We start from the raw sequence: 18,066 nt of genomic DNA, 5'->3' as shown, positions 1-18,066 counted from the left end.
TGCAGTTGCAATTAAAATCAAAACAAAACCAAACAAAACATCCTGAATCTATCCTCAACCAAGGGCATACTGTTGGTAGGTTTGAGTAGGGGGCTGCAAAGCAGAAGCCTAGACCGTATGGACTCTCATACTTGTTAGCTAAACATCTTGCCTCTCGGCCCAATCTTTAGCATCCTTACTCTTTTTCTGTATCTCTTTCCTCTCCTCTTAAAAGAAGTAACAAATCAGAGATCCTGGAAAATGCTGCAGACAGCTATTATACTTCATTCATAAAGAGCTCAGCTAAACTGGAGTGAGGATTACTGCACATATTCACAAGTGTTGAGAAAGTCCCCTGGTAATTTTCCCAAGAAGACAGGACTCCTGGCTCACTTGGCTAGACTGGGCTAGGGCAGTCCTTCTTGATGCTTTCATAACCTCTCCATGACTCTGTAATTGTGCTTAAAACCTCCTACAGAAGTCCTCCTGGGGTGGGAGGCAGTCCTCTCCACTAGACTGTGAGCTTTTTGAGGCCAAGGACTTTGTCTTATTCACTGAGCTTTGTATTCTCAGAGCCTAGCACGGAGTCTCCACAGGTGCCCTGTGGACTCAGTAAACTGAGCTTTCATCCACCTAATGGCTTGGCTTAGATTATACTCCTGAACCATCTTTAATGTTTTGCCCCCAATTGGTGTCATTAAATCCATCAGTAAGACTTGTCAGTCCTACTGCCAAACATACTCCCAAACCTACTACTCTTTACCATCCTTAGCACTACCACCCTAATCCAGACCACCAACAGCTCTGCTCTGGACTAAAACAATTTGTCTACCTTCTAATCTGCTCTCCTACCACCCCCAGAATGTATTCTCCATTCACAGTTAGGGTTATCTTTTAAAAACTAAATCACATCACATCACACTCCTACTTACAACCCTTCAGTGGTTTCCTATCACAATTAGAATAAAAATTTAACTCTTTACCTGCCCTTCCAAGCCCTACATGATCTGGCCCCTGTCTGCTTCTTTGACTTAGCCTCCTACCACTGCCCCTCACTTCCTCTACTCCACACAGGCCGCCTTTTATTCTTTCATCTACTTTGCTCCTGCCTCAGGGCCTCTGTCTGTGCTCTTCCCTTCACCTGGAAGGCTATTTCCCCTTCTTTTTGTATGGCTGCCTCCTTGTCATCACTGATACTCTACACCACTTTCTCAGAGAGGCCTTCTCTGACCATTCCAGTTACATCAGCTGCACCCTCAATGCTCTTCTATTTGTGGCACCTTTAACTGTATAGATTAACATCTTACTTGTTGGTTTGTGCTTATTGTCCCCACTATAATGTAAGTTCTGCGAAGTTTCTTATTTTCCATCTATAACAAGGGCTTAGAACAGGGTTGGGCACATAATGGCTCTTAAAAGTTTCTGTTAAATAAATGAAGGCATTTAACATTAATCGTGAATACAGTATTTATTTCATTTCCTTAGAGACCTTTTAATGAGCTTTTATTTAATTGAAAAAGCAATGAACAATTATAAAAAGAAATAAGGATGTCCTGATTGGCTTTGGAAGAAACACTGTAGAAAGTAGAATTGATAGTTAATTGAGAGAATATGATCCTACCAAAAATGATAAATTATCATAAACTAATCTAGGCAACGAGAAGGCCATGCACTGTGTCAGGTGGATGACCAGATGTTGGTTTGGTACTCAAGAAGTACAAAACCCATGAGAAGATACAGCTTTGTAATTTTAATATCTATTATCTGATTATTGCAAATCGTGTTCACATTTATGATGATTTGATCACAAGAGTCCTATGAAGTAGGATATTATTCTAGTTGTTATTACCATTTCACAGATAAAATCATTGAGGCTCAGAGAAGTTATGTCATTTGCTTTGCATAACACAGCAAGCAATGAATGAGATTTTTAAGTCAGACTCAGATCTTCTGACTCAGCTCTCTTCTATTTCACCACTCGGTCTATTCAGTGTGATAAATGCATGTGCAACATGGTATGGGAGGTCAAGTGTAAAAGAGAGAGACTATTTTTATCTGGAGCGGTCTGGGAAGGTTTCATGAAGAAAAGTCATATAAATGGGGCTCTGAAAGCTAAGCAGGAGTTTTCAGGTGGAGGAGGAGGCACGTTTCAGAATCATATCTGATGAAAAGCACAGTAGAATGAAAATGTGGCAAAGAGCAGAGCAGTCCAGATGGGGAAGTTGGACCATATTGTTAAAGATTTTCAGTGCCATTTTTATGCAGTTGGGCAGTCCCTGAAAGCAAAGGATTGAAACAGTCAGATCTGGGTTTTCAAAACAAAATTAAAGTGGCAGATTGGTGGATGAATTGGAGCATGAACAAATAAGTTAGGAGTTTTTTGGTGATCGCGCAAGCAGGGTAAGTATCTGAATGAGGATACTGGAAATGCAAAGGACTGATTTAAAAATGTGTGAGTAAGACTCACTCCTGGGGAGGTGTAAGAGAGGGAGGAGTAAAGATTATTTTTAAAAATTTCTAGCTTATGTGACTTGGTAGATGATTATCTCAACCAAATTGAAGAATACAGAAAAATGATTTCAGAAGGGAATTGGAGATGGGGTTTTCTTGTAGCAAAAATAAGCACTGTCTGTTTTATCTTTCAGTCATGTTTGGTTTGAGGTGCCTGTTTGCAACATCCAGGTAGATATGTCAAAGGTAGCTAAAAATATGGGCCTAGACTTAGAAAGCAAGATTGAAGCTGGAGATCTAAACTTTAGAGTCATCAAAATGCAAACTGTATTAAAATTCCTATGGAAAAGGGGCAAGAAAGAACTTCTAGGGATGATGGAAATGTTCTATTTCATGATTATGGTAGTGGTTACAAGGGCATACAGGTCTCAAAGATTTTATTGAAATCTTCAATCCCTTAAAAAAAAAAAACAGCACTAAATATAAAGGCAAACTGCCTTGTACAACACACTGGCTGTTCCAGAAGCCAGTACTAGATATGTCAATTTATGGGCCATTTCGGAGTTCTCCATTCAAATCCATATTCCCTACCTAAAATACCCTCCTCTCTCATCAGCCCACCCTTGTACGACTGGGGTTGACTTCCGCATTTGGAGTAGCTGAGACAATAAAAGTACTTGAAGAATACAATATGACATTGCTGAACAAGAAATCTCTCCTTATTGATTGATCTTAGACTTATGGCCAATTTGGCTTCTTCATTTGGCACCATTCCCTCAGCATCACTTCTGAATTGTCCTTAAAGTGCTCAACTTAAAATCTACTTTGTACAAAAAAAAAAAAAAAAAAAAAAAAATTTTAATTTGGTAGAAAGAGGCGAAATCTGACACCTATACTCATCTACCAGTGTGGACACATCCACCATGAGTATATAATCACCAAATCTGTATATTTCTGTTGGAATCACAGTTCTGTTATTTACTAAGTCTTTGATACCTTGATGAAAATGAGGATAAGAAATCCACTTTGCAGGGTGGAAGGAATTAAGTCAGAGAGCACATCTGAAAGTGCCCAGTTTGGTATTGAGTAGGTGCTCAACAGAAGGCAGATGTCTTGTTAAGCCTAACTATACTTTCTGAATTAGACCATATCATAAATTTTCTGAAAGTAGAAACAGTTTTCTGCTCTTTATATCCCACCCTAATATATCCTCAGTAGACGTTGTGGGATAATGTTTAGGAAGCTAGCAGGTCAAGGATAAAGTTGTAAAAGATTTACACAATAAATCATAGATGAGACCATTCTGGGTAGATGGGGAAAAAAAGAAATTGATTCAGAGGTGGTGGCAAAGGTCCTTCACATTTCCTCTTTCCATTCATTTAAATTTTTATCTTGCCAAAAAGAGGGGACGGAAGGTCTCATCTTGACGAGTGGAGCTGCAAGACCGGTGCCAATACACCTGGTCTTGATTCATGCCAGCTGGGAGAGGAGCTTGGCTTCTCAGTGTTTTACTACTGTGGTTTCCTGGGCTGGGCAGCTGGGTGCCTAATAATGATAAAAACCATAATAATACTTCATAATTACGCACTGCCCTTTGCCAGAACTTGGATTTAATTACAATGACTATGACGGAACTGGCAACATCTCGCTCCCTGTTGGGGTGCAATACCCAAGGGCCTGGAAATACAAAGTGAAGTGGCAACTGCAACCTTCTCCTGCAGGGCCTATCCTGGCAATTTACCCAGAATGCTCTAGGTTTAAAGCTCATCATCAGAAACAAAGAGTACTTTTGAATTGTCGACATGTACTTGGCACTATCAAGTAAAATAGTGTTTATGAAGCAACTACTGCCACTCACGGGGCACAGCATCATGGAAGCCCAGGCCCGGAAGGGACAAAAGGAGGTGATCTCATTCATCACCCCACCCTGCCGTGACATACCACTGCCAGTACACTCTAACAGCTAAGTTCACTGACCTTCCCATTCTGATTTGGGCTGGAGATGCTTTTGTGGTAACCTGATTCGGGTGTCCGGGAACTTCCCATTTAACACTCATTTTGTGAGCACCTATTCTGAGCCAACACACTGTGGAGGCATGAAGATGTATAAGGTATGATCCCTGCCCTCAAAGTAGCTTATCTTCTAGTTGAGGGGTAGATATTCAGGCAGCTATAATATAGAGGGAAGTCATGACAGATGAAGGGGAATGAAATTAAACTCCAGGTGAAAGTATCAGGGCCATTCCCTCTTCGAGAATAAAAAGAAAGGATAAGATATGGGGTGTGGGTGGGGAGGACTTGAGGTGAAGAGATACACAATAATTTAGGAAGTTCTTACAGGTTTCCCTATTGGTTTTTGTTGTTGTTGTTTGTTTTGTTTTGTTTTTTGTTTTTTATCTTTATAGCACTTATCATCCCCTGAATACTCTTGTTGATTTATTAGTTTACTCGTATACTGTTTGTCTCACCCCATTCAGAAACCTTGCACTTTGGTTCACCACTGTATCCTGGGTATCTCAAACAATGCCTGGAACATGGCAAAGTGCTCAGTAAATATTGGCCTAATGAATAAGTGACCCAGGTGAGGCAGTGGATTCCCTCTAGAAATAGAGGAAAGGGCATCCAGTAAATATAATCAACATGACAAAGTTAGAAAGGGTAGGGAGGGTATTTACAGCAGTGAGGGAGTAACATGGAGGATTACTCCCAGGTTCCTGGTTCTGGACTTGGGTGAGTGGTGATGACATTATCAAAGAAGATAAGGAGCCGAGGAGAAGCAGCAAATTTTGTGGACTTATGAGCATATCTGAGGTCTGAGTTAGACAGGTCATAATGAGGTTCAGGTGGAGATGTCCAAAAACACTTAGACAAACAGATCTGGACCTCATTAAAGGTACACTCATCCATCAAAAATGGTTAGGTCATCTAGTGTGCAGTAGAATGACTTGGTACCTACTGAGGAGAGGACTGGGGATCAGCTCTTGGGACTCTCTTAAAGAGCCAACAGATAACAGATTTAGTAAGGTTAACAATCTGAGTGTTTAAGGTCTCAAGGAAACTGGGATGAGGGGTGCACTGGGGAGCAGAAAAAGCTTAAAGAGGGATGTACTTCGTAGAGTTTCCTGCAATGGAGATCAAATAAGAATGAAAAAGTGACCCTTGAACTTGGCCATATGGATGTCACCGATAGCCTTAAGAGGAGCACTTTCAAGTGGACTAGCGGGGAATTTAATTTAGCCTGTACTTGAAGCATGAATTGAACAGGGACTCATGGGCAAATTGTTTTGTTTTGTTTTTGTTTAAGTTCGGAGGCGTTTGAACATGATCATGGTTATGTTCAACAGAGAAGTGTTTAGTAAATTTGTGAATGACGACACGGTTTCTAAAACGCCAGATGTAGAGTCCTGCTGGCGTCACAATGCCTCAACTATGCTTCTACCCTTTCAGCCATTTCTAGGGCGGGGGCCCATCCATGTAAAGTGCAGGCAAAAAGTGGAGGGCCATCACCCCTCCACCAGTTCTGGGAGTCATGCTTGTGACAGAGGGGAGCAGGGATGGGACTACTTGAATCAAATGAAGTGCCCAGTTTTCCGTGGATCTTGGAATTTAGTAACTGGGTGGCTCCATGCTGGAGGGAGACAGGGAGACTCATTCACATTTTCCGACCCGGCACTCACGGCCTCCATTCATCATTTTTCCTTTCCTTTTCCCTAACAGAGTTTAAGCCAGGGACAAAGCTTTCTTCCCTCTCCCAACTCAGGTTGACCTTCCGCCCCCGAGCCCACCGTTGGCCCTTCTCCGACCACGTGACTCTTCGCAGCCCCCGTGACTCGCCGCCTCCGACCCCTCCCCTCGGGCTGCAGCCCTCTTTACCCCGCCTCTCAAGCCCATGTGACCGCTTCTTTCCTACCTGACTGGCTCCTTCCTTTCCCCCGGGCCGGACCGGCCGCCTTCTCAGCTGCCCGACTCCAAAATGGCAGCCGCGCACAGCCCGCACCCGAACGGCTGGACCTCCCTGACTCCCGGGCCGCCCCCCTCTCGCTCCCTGCCTCCCTCCTTCGGCCTTCACCTACACGCCTCCGGATTGGCCGCTAGAAATCCCGCCCCTCCAGAGCCCCGCCTGCTATTGGTCACGGTAGGCTGCCCTTCAAAGAGGCGTGCCCCGCCGACCCCCGCCCCGGGAGGTATTTTCCATTCCGGTGGGGGTTGGGGGGAGGGGGGAGGGGAAAAGGGTGAAGGGGGGAGGCGGCCAGGGAAGGGGGTGGGGGCCTGGCGGGGGCATCCGGCTGAGCTGGGGTCCCCGCGCTTCCTCCTGAGGAAGCGAGACTGCGCTCGATCAGGCAGTCGGAGGAGACGGGACGGGACTGGCGGGCGAGCAGGCGGACTCGCCTTCTCGGTGACTGCGCCGTCCGGGCCCGTCCGCCTGGCCGCAGGTGCCCCTGAATGAGGCCGCTCCGCGCGCCCCGACCGGTGAGTGTCCCCGCGGCCCGCGCCTGGCCCGGCCAGCCCCCGCTCCCCGGCCCCCGCGCCAGCGTTAGCGGCCGCCTGACGGTTCCCCGGTGCCCGCGCCCGGCACAGTCCGCCTCCGGCCGGTGCCTCCACACCGGGGCAGAGGCAGCGCCGGCCCTCGGGCCGGGAGGAGGACGGCGGGCGGGGGACCGCGAGTCCGGGCCGCGAGCCCTGTGCAGACCGCGCCATGCGTAGTGGGGCTTGTGCTTAGTAGGCTCTCGAAGCGTTTCTGAGGAATTGTTTTTCTGGTTGGAGGGATGTTGGGTGCCTAAGGGGAAGGGGGTCGTCCAGGGCTAGTTGGAGGGCGCTAGCGATCGGGGTCGTGAGAGGCCACAGAGACTAGGGGGGCAGTTACGCGTTCTGTGGGGAACGGGCCACCGGCTAAGTCACTTGGGCTCCAAGGCTCCGATCCGGGGGGTCTTCAAGGTCAACGAGAAGCGGTCCACTGGGAGATGAGAGAGAGAGCTGGGGAGCTTAGATGGGGGAAGTGACTGGAGCACCTCCGGGGGTTTAACCCGAGGTGGAAAGGGGTGCGCAGGCGGCTGCTGGAAGACCCTTCAACTACTTGGACTCCTACGATCGTTCGGTGCTGAGATTTGGGCATTCAAATAGCTGAAGCGAACTGACTTTCTGGAGAGGGAGTTGCATTTAAAGAAGGATGCTACGAAGCAGTTTTAAGTACACATGTCGGTTTGTTTCCGAACTTTGAAAGGCTGGGGGATTGGATTCGTGAGGTGATTTTTGACATTTTACTTCGGCATTCCAACCAAGAGGAGGCTTGCTCCTGGAACTTGCCAGTTATCCTTCATGTACGAAATGTATGTATGTGTTTGATGTTTTACCAGTTACTAGCTTTGCTGGAAATGCCTATAAGTGTACCTTGAAATTCTTGTAGCTGCCTCTACATCTGCTGAAAATCCTTTCTTCAGGTCTCTCATTCGACAGCGGTGGCTTACTTCTTCCTGACTTAACGTTTAGAGTAGACTGTACTGTTAGAATTTGCTACTGACTTTATTCCAGAAGATAATATGGAATTTGCTACTGACTTTATTCCAGAAGATAATATTAAGTAATTCAATTCGCACGCTTTCTTTCCCTGGCTTTTAATTGTTTCTTTACAAGGTCATCTTTAAGTATTGTACTGGAAAGATACTGGTAAGCTAGCAGCTCTAGAAAGCAATACTGAAATCAGGTTGGGCTGACAGTTGGAATATTAATGTCAGATCCTTAGTTTAATTTTTATAACCTTGTATTTGCATAACACTCTTGAGAATGGGTAAGGAACACAGAAAATGCATACCAGGATTAGGCAGTGGCAGTCCACAGAATCTACCTCTGGCACCCCTTTGAGGGTCTTCATGTCACTGAGAAGAGGAAGCTAAGAATTGCATAGCTAGATCATTAATCTTTTAAATATTTTCTCAATCATATGTATGTTATCTTACTAATTCCTCACAATTTAAAAAAGGAAAGCTTTTTTTTTTTTTTTTTTTAGGAAGTACTTAAACATATTTGAGAAAATTTGTTGGTGATACATTGCCTGTAATGTAATTCATCAGAGAAAAATGTTTTGCAAAAAAGTATTAATAGTTTCATTTGGCACCTTTTTAGTTCTTCAATAACTGATAGATAATTACAAATTTTCCCCCTATTGTCCTTGAATTTTACTATTTGTCCTAGGGAGAATGTACTGGCACACCAAACAGTAGCCTAAAATATTGAAACCTAACACCTTTTAGCATTATAATAGCTTCTACATTATTCACCTTGAGACTCATCTATGGAAAACTAGTGGTCCGGAAGGCTTTCCCTTATCACTTTAGTTGAGAATGGGCTGTTTTCTCTTTTTGTAGAACTAAGGAAAAATAATGTTTAATGCCTGCAGTGTAATGATAACTAAGTAGAATGGGAATGGGAAGCTTGGAGAAAAGATATATGTACAGGAGTCACATTTCTTTTAGAACTGGAAGAGTAGACCGTGGAGGTGATTATTTTACAGATCAGGAAACCAAGGCCCAGAGCGGTGAAAGGGACTAGATGACTAGTTAGTGACAGAGCCAGGATGGGTGGGCAGGTCTCTGGACTCTCGTCCAGGGTTTTTCTATATTATCACATTCACGTTGTTTATTTCTAAAGAGTTGTAGTGCCAGTTATAAACGGTGTTTGGATTATTTGTGATGTTGTTCTCTGTTAAGGATGGGGAAGTTTGAGTTGACTACTTTTATACGTGAAATGATGTAAAACTGGATGAGCTTTTATTGAAAAGTTTTAAACAATATGCTGCATTGTTAGTGGAAGTGCTGATATTTCTCTCTCGTTGGAAAGAGACAAATCATCATGTCATCTAGATGAAAATATTAGATGGACTTCTTAGAGCAGGTTAGTGTTCTGTCATTTTTATTCTAAAAATAAATTGCTTACAAGATTTTCAGAATTCAAAAGGCTCCTGTATCTTAAAAGTAAATTATATGAAAATTATTCTCAGGAAGTGTGGGGGTTATGTTAAAACGGATCTTAATACCTTTAAAAATAAGAGCAGTAATAGAATTACATGATGATCATGAACACATAACTTCGATCATAGTTGTAATAGAGAAAGACTGGCTTTGTATCTTAGTCGCTTAATAACATTATGATCTCTGGCAAGTGATTTAACCACTGTGTACCTAGGTTTCCTCATCTGTAAAGTGAGGGTAATAAAAGTACCTACCTCTTAGGATCGTGGTGAGGATTAAACGTCTTTCTTTCTAGGGCACCTGGGTGGCTCAGTCAGTTGAGCATTGGACTTCGGTTCAGGTCCTGATCTCACAGTTCGCGTTTTCAAGCCCCGCATGGGGGTCACTGCTATCAGTGCCAAGTCCATTTAGGATCCTCTGTCCCCACCTCTCTCTACCCCTCCCTTGCTCATGCTCTCTCTCTCAAAAATCAAAATAAATATTTAAAAAAATACACTAAAAAAAAGTGTTGGGAGGCACACTGTAAGAGACTCTTCAATGCAGAGAACACACTGAGGATTGATAGGGGCTGTGGGGTGGGGAAAATGGGTGATAGGCGTTGAGGAGGGCACTTCCTGGGATGAGCCCTGGATGTTTTATGTAAGTGAGGAATCATGGGAATCTACTCTTGGAGACAAGACTACACTGTGTGTTAGCTAAGTTGACAATAAATAAAAAGAAATAAAGTGCTAACAAGAAGAAAATAAAAATAATAAAAATAAATAAATAAAGTGTTTCTTTCCTTAGCACACAGTAAAGGTACGGATAATAGACACCATTCTTTATGGTTCATTAGGTGTATACAGGCACTCGTATGCCCATTTGTTTCTTTGCTGTTAATGAAGTCACTTTGAGACTACAAAAAATTCCTAGAATTAATACATGATCACATAATTGTGTTAAGGGACGCTTAGTGCAAATGATGCCCCCATGTTTGTTTTCTCCGTCTTCTGCTCGTCTTGGACCTTTAATTAAGTATGCATATCAAGTTGGAATGTGCATTTATCTAAATGTCATTTGGAGACCCTTGTTGCAGTGACATTATTCTAGAATCAAAATGCCAATAACTGATTTGTAGGTATTCTAGTGAAAATGTAGTGAGTTCCAAAGGCTAACTGGGTAAGCATAAGTGAGGAAATTTATAGGATCTATTATTAATTGCAATCGCTTTGGGTCAATGAAGCTGATGACTTCATTTATAATACTGTTGGGTTTTAGTGATAAAATTTGTGTAATTCCAATTTTGTAGCATTTTGTTCTTTTTACTTTGCTGTAACCCTGGTCTAATTAGTGTCATGAACCTGTGGTTTAGCAAATGTTTTTTAATATGACGGTGGTGGGCTTCTTCTGTCTGTTCTTTGGTTCTGCCCTGCCAGGTTCTTCTGTTGCTTTTATAGCAGCTTTTCTTCTGCTTATAGTCCCCTTAACTTTAGTTTTCATGCTTTTTTGCCTCCTGTCAGAAACATGTAAATTCCTCCTGTCTGTCGCACACGGGCTCACTTTTTTTATGCCTCTTTTTAAACATTAACTTCAATTATTTAAAAAAATGTATATCACATAATGTTTTTAATTGCCCTTATTTGTAGAGTCTCATTGAATTGAGTGCATTTTACAGTTTACAGATTAAAATCAGAAACAAGTGTAGCGCAAAAGCATTTTTATTATGTTAGTAGTAGATTCATGCTATTTTGTTTCAGCTCTCAAGCATTCTGTTGATACTTACTTCAGGTGATAAATACATGGGTCATCCCTTTAGTTAGAAGTAATGCATTACATGGAGCCATCAAAAGCTTCCAAGATCACATTTTGAGAGTGACCAGCTCCTACTAATCTTTTTTTGATTAACTATTAGATTTTGCAATTATAATTTATTGGATATTTTTGGAATCATGAAATGCTTTTAGGAATTTCGTAGAACTTAGACATGCAGATCTTTTCTTTAGATCTATTACATAATCTAATTATATGAACAAAATATTTAAATGTGGTTTCAAAAGATATTAGAAATACCATGTTTTAATAAAATATAACCGATAGTTGCTCAGTTTTTCATTAAGTTGCAGTTTTCTTTATATGTTTAAAAATAATTATGGCATTGTGAGTTGCCTATTATTCATATTTAAAATTCATGGACACAAGGACTGAATAGTTATGGACCACTCAAACTACTTTCTTAGCTTCAGTGTAGTTGTTAGAGAATGACTGAGGGAAAATATGAATCATTTGCTTTACTCAATTTAATAAATTTCTTTTTCTGAATTAGCCAAGTATCTTATTTTAGGGAGAAATGGCAAAAGGCTTTTGAATCTGGTTAGAGCAGAAGTAATCTTGAAGGGTAACTAGCAGGACTGTTGATTCATGTTAATGTTGGGTAAGTTTACATCTGAATTTAACTGAGAATTAGTTACCTGCCTTTATTGGACATGTAGGTGAAAAATTGTAAGGAATGACTTGAGAGAGACCATAATCATAATGACAGTTATTGCTAAGTACGGTAGAGTAAGAATATATTTCCACAGTTTCCTTAATGATAGTCCATAAGCATTTTACTTATGTGATGTTTAACACCAAAAGTAAATTTACCTTTGCTTTGATGAGATGTCATACAATAATCTTTTATCAAAGCTGATAAGAAGAAGCAGTGAGGAAGATAATTTGAAAAAATATTTTTGAAATTGTGTGTCTGCTCTGGGATTGTCTTCAAATTATGACTTCCTTATTTTATTTGAATTCTCCTGTAACAGGAATAATATCCAGTCTTTCTATTCTGGGCAAGATTCTTCAGTTAGAGTGGTAATCAAGTATTGATATACTGTATTTCAAGTAATTAAAAAGGATAGATGCGCACTTAAATAATACATATACTCAAGATGGAACATGGAAGGTAGAATGGTGGAACAGAATTAATTTGGGAACTGAACTTCAAGCCTTCATGTAACTTTGAGATAGGGGAGTTAAGAATTGGAGGTTGGATAGAGAAAAATGTGGAGGAAAATGAGGATTTTATAGAAGTTTAGCCCTAACGTAGGTCCTGGGTTCTGCAGATTAGCATGTCTTTGTATTAGGAAAACATGTGACATATCTCAAAGCTGGAGAATAAACTTATTAGACATTAAATAAAAACGTTGGGAGAAGTCCAAGTATTTTTTTAAGGGTTAAAATATGCATGTAGCCAAAGGGGAGCTTACTTATCTAATTATTTAGTCTTTGACTTTGGTTATTAACATGAGAACAGTAGTCCAGCCTCATTGCCCTTCAAGTGATCAGTGCTGGGACCAATTTTATTTAACATTTTAATAAATTATTTAAAAGAGACTGGCAGTGCAAATTGCCAGATTTGCAGTTGACTCTGTGTGTGTTCCAGGTAGTTGAAAGCCAGGCAAACACGGAGAAGCTACAGGAACATCCTTTGATGAGTTTCCATGCAGCAGAGAACAAGATAATGCATTTAGGAGGAGATACTCCAAATGGTATTTACAGGACCTGAATTGTGACCTAGGAAGGGGATCCAGAAGTCATGGAGATAACTTCTTTGAAGGCATTTATTGTTGTTGCTGCTGGGCCACAAAGTCCTGGAACATGTTGAGGGCTGTTGGGCATAATTCTGAAAACAAAAATGATGTACATGAAAATAATTATGAAAGAGATTACCGATTTCTGACTCTTTAGTGTGTTCCAGGCTAAGTGATTTGCTGTCATTTTTTTCATTGTATTCTCTTAATTCTGAAATGTAAGTGGCATTATCCAGTTTTATCAAAAAAGGAAATTTGACTTAAGGAGGTTAAGTGACTTTCCCAAGTCACCCAGTGTGTAGTAGAGTTGGGACAAAGGTCCTCATCTCTTGATTGTTAATCCTAAATGTTTCCCAAGATATTAAGAGGTATCTTTTAAAATTTATAATAGTTTAATTTAGGGTTTATGAAATGCTGTTTTACTCCTTTGCTCTGGCAGCTTTGGATGTCATTACCAGGAGAGATCATATCTGTGTATTTTGAGAGGATTGGAGACATTCCTCAAATTCCTGATTTTTTTAATTTTATTTTTTATTTTTTAAAATTTACATCCAAATTAGTTAGCATATCAAATTACTGATTTTTAAGGAAAGGTAAGGTAAGGGATAGTTTGGTGTACAGATTTACTCTAGAAATTGGAAAATCAGCACAGGCCATGCATTAAATGTTTCTCCTCTTCACTATAAAATGTTGGATCATTAATGGGCATTAATAAGGAAAATCTTGTTTGGTGGAAAAGACATTAGAGTAAGAGTCCAGATACCTGGATTTTTCTAGTGGTGTGAAATAGTGGTGTGAAAAACATTAAGATAGCATTGAAATAGTGGTAATATTCTTGCTCTGGGAGTAGGGGAAGACTTGAGATGGGTCCTGAGAGATGAGCAGGTGAAGAGGAGTTGTGGAATTCTAGGCAGAAGGAATAGCAATATGTTAGATGAATAACTGAACTTTTTTGAACTGGGATTTCCTCAAACTTGAGTTAAATTATAAGAAAGTATCTTAAATTTTACTTAGATGGGCAGCATCTGCTACATATTGTTAACCTTAGAACTAAAACTGACAGTTATTTTACTGGCAAAAATGGGTTTACCTGGAAATAACAGAATTGCAATCCAGGACGAGCAAGCTATGGCAAAATTACAAGCAAGTCTGGAAAACAAAAAAGAAGACCTCTTTTTTATGGAGAAAGGAGAAAGTAGGAAAGCTGCTATAAACAAAAAGTTCATTGGAGTAAACTAGGAGTTGGCAGTATGGTGGCCTCTCATTGGTTGAGTTGTGACAGTCTCTCATTGGCTGGGCTGTTGCCCCTCTTGCTGGGATAGTAAAGTAGTAGCTAAAGGAGTACAGACTTGGAAGGTCCTCTGTCTTCTTTTTGGGTCTGCAATTGAAGTGAGTGGTAGGTGTGTGAGCTCCCCCTGCTGGCCCCTGACTCCATTCTAAGTGAGGTTTCCTTGTTTCCTTTTAATTTTCACAGTATAACTCCCCCTCCCCCACCCCCCCACATCCTTGATATTTGTTGATTTTGGGGAAAAAAATGAAGTTGCAAGAATCAAGTGAGTAAGTATATGTGAAAATACTTCATAAAATTTTAGGTTCTCTACCAATTAAGAGTGATAGAGGAATACTAATGTTCTTGTGAAGAGTGGACAGACAGCGTGCTGTGAATACTAAGATAGCAGGGGGAGGATAGTACCAGAGGAGAAACAGCAGAATGGGAAAGGGAAGAGTTAAAGATGAAGGAAAAGGATAGATGTGAGAAAACTTGAATTATAGTTCTCTTTGTGCCTGTCAATCAAAAGAAAGGTATTAAGTCTGTAACTGAAGACTTTTAACATTAATTTATTGTAAGGAAGAAGCTCAGCAGGTGGTTAAAACATTTTATTCACTTTTCCATTTAGTCTACACTGACCATGTTAATAAGGCTATGAAAATAAGCTAATTGAGAGTTGGCTGTATCTTCTGATTATTTCTTCACTCATTACTTCTGTACAGGTTTAGCTAATGGCTTTAAATAGTATAAGGGTGATCATAAAAATAAAGCAAGCTGGACTGAGTTTCTGTTTATTCTAGATTATTAAAAATGAAAGGGCATAGTGTGCTAAGGAGAAGGGTGAAATTTGATCTGTCAAAATGAGTACAAAAGAAAATTAGGAAATGCAATTAGAATCAAGGTAGAATGGGAACAAATTGTTAATGGTCTTATATACCATACTAGGAGTTTGGATTTTTATTTTGTTTTATAAGTGGGGAAGTGACACAAATAGTTTGCTGTTGTAGAAAACCAGTTGGTTACAGCAGTAATAAAGAGAATAGTTTGGAGGAATAGAGATTGGAGACATTTATTCAACAAGTAATGCATAGGGCAGGGTGAGTGAATGGGGCATTCTCTCTGGCCTCTGATAGGTAGATCACAAGCAGGGATGCCATTTAAGGCTCTGCACTAGATCAGGAAAGAGATTATGATGGTCTGAATTAAGGAATTTGTAGTGGGGATAGAAACAAGAGCACTGATTTCACAGATTATATAGGAGTTTAAATCTTCTAGACTTGGTTAGTGTTTGGAAGTGGTAGAAACTGAAGATGAGTTTAAGGATCTTGACTTGGAAGTTGAATAATATGTGCAAGTTTGAGAGGGAGTAATACTGGGTTTGCTTTCAGGTAAGTAGTTATACTTTTTAGGTAAGTAATAACATGACCAAGATACCAGTTGGAAATATAGGTCTAGCTCAGGAGTATGGCCAGGTTTATAGATAGGATTTGGAAGGCAAAAAGTTTATAGAGTTGAAGCTTGTGAAATTAAGTGAATAATAACCATAATTCCTAAATAATAATGTATGCAGAACAAAAAGTAACTGCAAATTTGGTATTTAGTTCAAGAGTGTAGACATTTTTTAGTGTTTACCTTTTGCCTCCCTCAACTCAACCTCCCCCCACCACCAAATAGCCTTCCAAAGAATATGTAGAAATATTTGCTGCCAGAAAGCCAGAAATATTTTAGTGTCCTTGAAACAGTGTGCTGTAGTACACTGGCCATCCCAATACAACACAAGGAATTCGTAACAAATGCACTTTCTTATTCCTCACTGAAACTCTCTTTGGAGTCTTGTTTGCTTCCTTGGGCTGGTGAGGTAGTCTGAACAGATACTGAAGCCTGAAGGCATTTTTTTTTTTTTTTTTTTTTTTTTTTTGCCTTCTTCAAAAAATCTAGTCCAGAGGAGTCCTAATCAACCATCTCTTTGCCTCTCTTTCTCTCCTGCCCCTCTAGCACTATAGAGCTTAAGGTTCTGGCAAATAGAATGCATTCCAAGAGGGAAAAGTAAAAACATCACAAGAGAAAGAACCTTGAAGAGAACTGTAATCTTTTCAGTTCTCTTCCAAAGATTCTCCTCTGTAAGCCAGGGGATGGAGTTGGTGAGTCATTAAGAGGAGGTGTCCAAACTCTGTAAAATAAATAGGAGCAAGATCTTCAAGTGCTGAGGGAATTTGGAAAGAATCTGAGGTAGTTTTGCACTTAGTGGAAAAGATGAGTTTTTGGTTCAGTTTTAAAGGAGGTAGAAAGTCAAGGCTGTACAGGAAACAGTAAGAATAACACTATTAAGAGGTGGGGAAAACTGTACCAAGGAAGTAGAACATTAAGAAAAAAAGCAAAGGAACTGGTCAACAGGATTCCTTATCTAAAATGCATAGTTTAGGTTGGAATTGATGAGAAATTAGGGTAGTTAGAGGACCAAAGACTAAAATTTGGAACTGGAAGTCCTTGAAGCACATCAGTAGAAAATTCAACGTGAACAGAGGACTATTGTAACCATAATTGTAATTGCAATTAAGCACCTAAGGAAAATGACAACTGTTACATACAATTTATGGTTGTATATGGCACTGATTAATTTATGAACTACCTAAATCTCTTATATTTCCCCTTTTTGTTTTCTTATTATGTATGTGCTTCTATAGCAGTGGTTCTCAAACTTTCTTGGGCATAAAATTTATGCAAAGCCCTTCTTTAAAATATAGACTCATCCATGTTACATGGAACAATAGTTCCTTTCAGTTGCTGAATCGCATTCCATTGTATAGATATGCTGTAATTTATCTGTTATTACTGTGGGAAAGAATTATTTCCAGTCTTCAGCTATTAAGACTAAAGCTCCTATGAGCATTCTTGTACAAGCCTTTTGTGACACATATATTCTTTACTTGTGGATGAATGAATACCTAGAAGTCAAAACTGCTGCATTATAGGATGGATGTATGTTTAACATTATGAGAAACTGACAGAACAGTTTCCAAGGTGGGTTTACCATATTATATTCCTACCAACAATGTCTCCTCTTCTTTTCTTTTATGGAAGAGTTTGGGTACAATTGATGTTCTTCCTTAAATGCTTGATAGAATTCACCAATGAAGCTATCTGGGCCTGGAGGTTTTTTTGTTTGTTTATTTGTTAAAGGATTCAGTTTGTAAATGAATAAATATAAGACAATTGAGATTTTGTTTTTCTTTTTATTCCTGTTTTGGTAATTTGTGTCTTGAGGCATTTGTCCATTTCACCTAATTTATCAAATTTATCATCTTGAAAATACACATTTTATGAAAGTGTTTTCTTTTAATGTCAGTAGCATCTGTACTAATGTCCCCTCCTCTTTCATTCCTGATATTAGATGCATTTTCTCCTTTCCTCCCATGATTAGTCAAGCTAGGAGTTATCAATTTTATCAGTCCTTTCAAATAGTCAGCTTTTGGTTTTGTTGATTTTCTGTGGCTTATCTGTTTTCTAAGCTTATGAGTGGAGCTCTTTCATTAATTCCTTATCCCCTCCTTACTTTGGGTTAATTTGTTATACATTTTTTAGCTTTTAAGGTGAAAGCTTAGAGCATTGATCTAAGTTAGGTTGATCATTGATTTAAATTTTTTTTATGCATTATCAACTTTTAAAGCTATGCATTTTCATTATCATTTCATTAAAAATATTTTCTGTTTTCACTTGTAATTTTTTATTTGACCCATGGTTTGTTTTGAAGAGTGTTGTCAAATAATTTCCAAATGTTTGGGATTTTCCAGTTATTGTATTACTGTTTTCATTTAATGGCATTTTGGTCATAGAACATACCCTTAATAAT

At 39.9% G+C, this 18,066-nt stretch overlaps 1 protein-coding gene across 4 annotated transcripts in view; it reads left to right on the top strand.

Moving 5' to 3' along the window:
- SOCS5 (suppressor of cytokine signaling 5) overlaps positions 1–18,066 on the top strand; it is a 128,597-nt gene that overhangs the window by 56,327 nt on the left and 54,204 nt on the right. The window contains exon 1 of one of the 4 annotated variants that reach the window (XM_086701165.1): positions 5,918–6,565. The exons of 1 other annotated variant lie outside the window; for it this stretch is intronic. The gene's annotated coding sequence lies outside the window, so the exon portion shown is untranslated. Of the gene's footprint in view, positions 1–5,917; positions 6,566–6,678; positions 6,901–6,945; positions 7,758–18,066 lie in introns of those variants that run through there. 2 more of the 4 variants (XM_086701164.1, XM_086701169.1) reach the window with 2 other exon arrangements.

This window comes from Puma concolor, chromosome A3 (assembly GCF_028749965.1).
Source record: "Puma concolor isolate L17-30 chromosome A3, mPumCon1.1.hap2, whole genome shotgun sequence".
NCBI lineage: Eukaryota > Metazoa > Chordata > Mammalia > Carnivora > Felidae > Puma > Puma concolor.
The sequence above is the reverse complement of the archived record's forward strand: the minus strand, read 5'-3'. Positions and strand labels throughout refer to the sequence as shown.